The sequence below is a fragment of the Centropristis striata genome, chromosome 10, assembly GCF_030273125.1.
Source record: "Centropristis striata isolate RG_2023a ecotype Rhode Island chromosome 10, C.striata_1.0, whole genome shotgun sequence".
In the NCBI taxonomy this organism is placed as follows: Eukaryota; Metazoa; Chordata; class Actinopteri; order Perciformes; family Serranidae; genus Centropristis; species Centropristis striata.
This window is the reverse complement of record NC_081526.1, coordinates 45,001-52,500: the sequence shown is the minus strand read 5'-3', so window position 1 is coordinate 52,500 and position 7,500 is coordinate 45,001. Positions and strand designations below refer to the sequence as shown.

The 7,500-nt window shown below is 42.4% G+C and overlaps 1 protein-coding gene across 1 annotated transcript in view; it reads right to left on the bottom strand.

Moving 5' to 3' along the window:
• Positions 1-7,500, bottom strand: part of LOC131978774 (LIM and senescent cell antigen-like-containing domain protein 1) — a 40,403-nt gene that overhangs the window by 32,254 nt on the left and 649 nt on the right. The gene's annotated exons all lie outside the window — the stretch shown is intronic.

Genomic DNA, 7,500 nt, shown 5'->3' with positions numbered 1-7,500 from the left:
GAAAACTGCCTGTAAAACTTCTGGGTGATTTTAAAATCAGCCCCTAAAACCTGAAGTTTTTCTGTAAACTCAACAGAAGTGTCAACTCTTCCTACTAAATAATAGATTTTTCAGCCTCTGTAGCAGATAGAAATGAAACTCATAACGTATTTTTTAGAGTTTATACCTGTGGCTTCCATGAGAAGTTGAGTTTATTTGTCCAAACCTCCCATAAAGTTTTTTTTTTTTTAAATCAACATGTGAGAGACCAAAAATAGGTGGAAAAAACTACAAATACTTCAAAACCAGGTATCCTCTTTCTGCTTTAATGGTAGAATAACACAACAGACCCAACAGGTTGTAATGGTAGAAATGCGGTAATTCTTAGAGAGACAAACAACAGGAGAGAAAGAGAAAGTAGATTTCTCCACATAGAAAGTTCTCTGAGGTCAGAATCACTGATTCAACCTTTAATAACACAGAAAGATGAATTTATTGAACAAACAAAGGAAAGCTGCTGTACTTTATGCAACAGAAGAGGAATACTTCCAGCTCTGCCACTGTCACATTATTTCCCACCACAAACAACAAACTATTGAAAAAAGGGAAAATGTCAAAGAATGAATAATTCATCACAACGTTCTGTGGGAACAAGAGACACAAAGACAGACGGAGCTGAACGTCATTTCAGAGACACGTTCAACCAGAAACAAGACGCTGGACGTCTTCAGCACCGAGACACCACATATATATATATATATATATATTCAGGACCGAGACGACTCGGACGAATCCACAAGCAACAAGTCAGATTAATGAGTTTATGGAAACAATCATCAGACCTCCTTGTTTCCTCTAATATCTTAAAATATCTGATCAGAGTTTAATGTAAGCGCTGATATCGAGACATTAACATGTTTTATTGATCGTGAGTTTGGTTATTAACAATAAAATCATGTTAAATGTCAGATATCAGCTGTTGATTATAGATGATAGATAGATAGATATTATAGATGTTTGTGGTGTGATGGTGTTAAACAGGAGCCAGGAGTCTCTTTAATAGGAACAGACAGGTCGAGGCTCTAGAACGCTGAGTCAGCTTCACCTGTCTTTACCTGTTCACATTCCACACACACACACACACACACACACACACAGTCAAAGTGTAACTATGAATGTTGAGTCCAGCTGACGTGTCTGAGTCTGAATCTGAGATCATCTTCATTCCTCAAATTAAAAACCATAACGGTGATAATATTTAAACCAGGGCTGCAACTAACCATGTTGTCATTATGGATTAATCTGATGATTATTTAAATGATTAATCGATCAGTTGTTTGGTCAATAATTGTATAAAAAGATCAATGAGTGTTCCCAAACCACAAGATGACGACTCAGCACAGAATCAGACTCTTCCACTGAGCAGATAGATGATGTGTTTTATTTCACTTTATGTTTAAATTACAGTTGCAACAATTATTCTAAATAATCGAGATAATCCAATAATTGGTTGGATCAGTTTTTTTAAAGACAATAAGTCCAAATTCTCTGATTTCAGCTTCTTCAATGTGAATATTTCTGGTTTCTTTGTTCCTTTATGACAATAAACTGAATATCTCTTTGGTTTGTGGACAAAACAAGAGATTTGAGGACAAAATCTTGTGGTTTGGAAACACTCATTGATATTTTTATATATTATATTATTCCTAAATAAATAAATAAATAAAATCCCACTGATATCAATCATTCAGTTTCAACATGGTGAACAGCCTGGAGACACAAACAGCCTGTTAGTGTACGCCACCATGTGGACCAGTCTGGAACTACAGATACTACCAGTCTGATTATAATCAATACACACACCGTATGAACAGCTGATTATAATCAATACATACACCGTATGAACAGCTGATTATAATCAATACATACACCGTATGAACAGCTGATTATAATCAATACAAACACCGTATGAACAGCTGATTATAATCAATACAAACACCGTATGAACAGCTGATTATAATCAATACAAACACCGTATGAACAGCTGATTATAATCAATACATACACCGTATGAACAGCTGATTATAATCAATACATACACCGTATGAACAGCTGATTATAATCAATACATACACCGTATGAACAGCTGATTATAATCAATACATACACCGTATGAACAGCTGATTATAATCAATACAAACACCGTATGAACAGCTGATTATAATCAATACAAACACCGTATGAACAGCTGATTATAATCAATACATACACCGTATGAACAGCTGATTATAATCAATACATACACCGTATGAACAGCTGATTATAATCAATACATACACCGTATGAACAGCTGATTATAATCAATACAAACACCGTATGAACAGCTGATTGTTACAACCCTCTAATGTCTCAATCATTGTATTGATTAACGTCATTTCAAACGGTCACAGAAACCCTGAATGACTCTGAATGAGTTCTAGTTAATAATAATCAGAGAACAGAAACAGGAAGAAGATTAAACCACACACACACACACACACACACACACACACACACAGACACACACACACACACACACACACACACAGACACAGACACACACACAGACACACACACACACACACACAGACAGGAGTCAAACTGCTGATTAAACTAATATTATAATCAATAATCGGTTCTATGAGGAACATAGATTAATAATGATTCTTCTCACCGTGTTTCAGTTTGTTTCAGTTTGTTTCAGTTTGTTTCAGTTTGTCTCAGTCTGCAGCGACCGTTGTTGCTAAACTTCCTCTGATGTCACTGCAAACACTGTTATCACACACACACACCACTTCCTGCTGCTCTGGGGGTGTGTGTGTGTGTGTGTGTGTGTGTGTGTGTCTATGTGTTTGTGGCAGACGGCTGGATGTAAAGCCAACACACACACACACACACACACACACACACACACACATCTGTCTGTTGGGCCTCCCAGAATGTCTGTCAGGAGCAGCAGCAGGAGGAGGAGCAGGAGGAGCAGGAGGAGGAGGAGGAGGAGGAGGACATACCCTAGTTCAATAACCTGGTCAACTCTACAAAGCCTGATGGCATCAACACAGAACTGCAACACACCTCCCTGAAATATGCAAATACCATTTATATAATATATATAATGTATAATATAATACCATTTATAATATACAATATTATAAATTATAATATATAATATAACAACCGGCTAATGCAACTGGGTAATTCAACCGGCTAAATCGACCAGCTAATGCGACCGGGTAATTTAACCCGGCTAATGTGACCGTTTTTCTTGGTTGTTGTTGTTCCGGGTCGTACTCCAGCGTGGGGGGCGGAGCCTGTGTTGACTTGGGGGGCGGAGCCTGTGTTGACTTGGGGGGCGGAGCCTGTGTTGTCTTGGGGGGCGGAGCCTGTGTTGTCTTGGGGGGCGGAGCCTGTGTTGTCTTGTCATGCTGGTGTAAATCCTGTTCTAATCTCATTATCTGGTCGTCCTGATCAGAGCTGGAGAACTCTGACATCAGTCAGACTAACATGTTTACATGTTCTTCAGTTGTCCTGTTATAGTCACATTAAGACAATAACTTGTTTTTTTCTAGTGTCATGTAAACGTCCTGATTCACTCCTACGGGACATTTAGAGTCACCACTTAAACCAGCCTGCATGGTTTTTTTTAACAAATATTTTGAAAACCTCGAAGCAGAGAAAGTTTGGAGCTCCCTGTGATTTCTGGCGCCCCCCTAAGGGGACCGGACCCCAGGTTGGGAACCCCTGCATTAGAGGCAAACCTGCACAAGCAATAATTCACAATAGAGGATCATCACAAGATCACAAGATCCACTGGATCTTAATTTCTGGTGTTATTGGAAACTTTTGGAGACTCGTTCTTACTCTTCTTAACAAGCCGCGGGGGCCGGAGGCTCTTCTTAACTAGCCGCGGGGGCCGGAGGCTCTTCTTAACGAGCCACGGGGGCCGGAGGCTCTTCTTAACTAGCCGCGGGGGCCGGAGGCTCTTCTTAACGAGCCACGGGGGCCGGAGGCTCTTCTTAACGAGCCGCGGGGGCCTGAGGCTCTTCTTAACGAGCCGCGGGGGCCGGAGGCTCTTCTTAACGAGCCGCGGGGGCTGGTGGCTCGTTAAGAAGAGTAAGAACGAGTCGAAACGGCTCAGTCCTCCTGCAGCAGTCTCTCCCAGCTGCAGAGCCAGAGGGGATGTTCACCCCTTAGCGTCCAGTCTGCTAATCACTAACACGCTAACAGTTAGCTCTGTAGCAGTACAGTGTGTATGTGCTAACAGGCTAACAGTTAGCTCTGTAGCAGTACAGTGTGTATGTGCTAACAGGCTAACAGTTAGCTCTGTAGCAGTACAGTGTGTATGTGCTAACAGGCTAACAGTTAGCTCTGTAGCAGTACAGTGTGTATGTGCTAACAGGCTAACAGTTAGCTCTGTAGCAGTACAGTGAGTATGTGCTAACAGGCTAACAGTTAGCTCTGTAGCAGTACAGTGTGTATGTGCTAACAGGCTAACAGTTAGCTCTGTAGCAGTACAGTGTGTATGTGCTAACAGGCTAACAGTTAGCTCTGTAGCAGTACAGTGTGTATGTGCTAACAGGCTAACAGTTAGCTCTGTAGCAGTACAGTGTGTATGTGCTAACAGGCTAACAGTTAGCGCTGTAGCAGTACAGTGTGTATGTGCTAACAGGCTAACAGCTCTGTAGCAGTACAGTGTGTATGTGCTAACAGGCTAACAGTTAGCGCTGTAGCAGTACAGTGTGTATGTGCTAACAGGCTAACAGCTCTGTAGCAGTACAGTGTGTATGTGCTAACAGGCTAACAGTTAGCTCTGTAGCAGTCCAGGTCCTACGTGGCTCCAGTCCTCCGTGGAGTCGGACATTCTTTAAGCTCTCGTTGTATCAACAGATCAGATCAGAGATATTTTGGGAACACAGCGTTCCTCTGAGACTCTAACAGCTCTCAGACGTTTTATAAAAGACACATTCATCCCAGAACCAGACTAGAGGAACCAGACTAGAGGAACCAGACTAGTGGAACCAGACTAAACCAGACTAGAGGAACCAGACTAGAGGAACCAGACTAAACCAGACTAGAGGAACCAGACTAGAGGAACCAGACTAAACCAGACTCGAGGAACCAGACTAGAGGAACCAGACTAGAGGAACCAGACTAGTGGAACCAGACTAGAGGAAGCAGACTGGAGGAACCAGACTAAACCAGACTAGTGGAACCAGACTAAACCAGACTAGAGGAACCAGACTAGTGGAACTAGACTAGAGGAACCAGACTAGAGGAACCAGACTAAACCAGACTCGAGGAACCAGACTAGAGGAACCAGACCAAACCAGACTCGAGGAACCAGACTAGTGGAACCAGACTAAACCAGACTAGAGGAACCAGACTAGTGGAACCAGACTAGTGGAACCAGAATAGAGGAACCAGACTAGAGGAACCAGACTAGTGGAACCAGACTAGAGGAACCAGACTAGAGGAACCAGACTAGTGGAACCAGACTAGAGGAACCAGACTAGAGGAACCAGACTAGTGGAACCAGACTAGAGGAACCAGACTAGAGGAACCAGACTAGTGGAACCAGACTAGAGGAACCAGACTAGAGGAACCAGACTAGTGGAACCAGACTAGTGGAACCAGACTAGAGGAACCAAACTAGAGGAACCAGTCTGTTGTAGAGGTCACCAGAGACCAGATGGACAGACAGGAAGTGGTTCAGAGAGAGTCCAGAGGACATTCCTGAGCAGGGAGGAACCGGGGAACGTTCTCTCTCCTGATTTAAACTTCTGACTGAAGTTTCACTGTCACTTCCTTTGATTCTGTTTTCAAAATCAAATCAACTTTATTGATCTTTCCCTTTAAAACAGCTGATACAAAGTTCTGTACATGTCAGGACAGAGCAACAATAAAAACAGAGAACAGATAAAAATAAAAACAACTAAAACACAGAACAAATAAAAACAACTAAAACAGAGAACAAATAAAAACAGACTGTTTTGGCTCTTTATTATCTAAACTATGAATAAAAACTCCTCAACTTCAGTTTGTCACTATGAAAATGATTCCAGAGAACCTGCTAAAACAAAAACAATGGAGCACCGTAAAAACCAGATAAAACGGTGAATCTGAGGGAAATGATAATAAATTAACTCTTAAAACCAGATAAAGTAAAGCTGCAGCAGAGTGACCTGATGATTATTTGGTTCTTACCAAGATAAAAAAAACTTTTTGTGTCTTTTTATCTCTTTTTTGTGATTTTACGTCTTTTGTTTCTTTTTTGGTCAGTCTGGAACCAGTCAGGAACCGGTCAGGAACCGGTCCGGAACCAGTCTGGAACCAGTCCGTAACCAGTCAGGAATCAGTCCGGAACCGGTCCGGAACCAGTCAGGAACCAGTCTGGAACCAGTCTGGAACCAGTCAGGAACCAGTCTGGAGCCAGTCTGGAACCGGTCCAGAACCAGTCAGGAACCAGTCTGGAACTAGTCAGGAACCAGTCCGGAACCGGTCAGGAACCAGTCAGGAACCGGTCAGGAACCAGTCTGGAACCAGTCAGGAACTGGTCAGGAACCAGTCTGGAACCAGTCAGGAATCAGTCCGGAACCGGTCAGGAACCAGTCAGGAACCGGTCAGGAACCAGTCTGGAACCGGTCAGGAACCAGTCTGGAACCAGTCAGGAACCGTCTGGAACCAGTCTGGAACCGGTCAGGAACAAGTCAGGAACCGGTCTGGAACCAGTCAGGAACCACTCCGGAACCGGTCAGGAACCAGTCAGGAACCAGTCAGGAACCGTCTGGAACCGGTCAGGAACAAGTCAGGAACCGGTCAGGAACCAGTCAGGAACCAGTCAGGAACCGGTCAGGAACCAGTCTGGAACCAGTCTGGAACCGGTCAGGAACCAGTCTGGAACCGGTCAGGAACCAGTCTGGAACCAGTCAGGAACCGTCTGGAACCAGTCTGGAACCGGTCAGGAACAAGTCAGGAACCGGTCTGGAACCGGTCAGGAGCCAGTCCGGAACCAGTCAGGAACCAGTCAGGAACCAGTCAGGAACCAGTCCGGAACCGGTCAGGAACCAGTCAGGAACCAGTCTGCCTTATAAATGTTGCATCTCTAATAAGATTAATTAAATAAACTTTAACTTTTTGCACCTGATCTCCTTATTGATGCGCTGCTGTTTATGGATAAATAATAAATGTGTCTTCTGTATTTTTTCATGTGATGTTGTGCAGGATTTTGATTTTTTGGACTTGAGAAATGATTTATCTAACTTTCTTATTGTCTCATATTCACCTGAAAAGATATTTTATTTTACTCATTGTAATAAATCTGTTGAACCAGTTTATTAATTCTCTATTAAGTTGTTTAAACACAAACACAGATTTATCACAGTTTAAGGTGTTTCTGCTTGAATTCAACTTCTTCAGTCTCTTATAATTGTAAAAGACAAAAAATGAACTATTTCTTCAATATTCTTAATATATAATAATTAT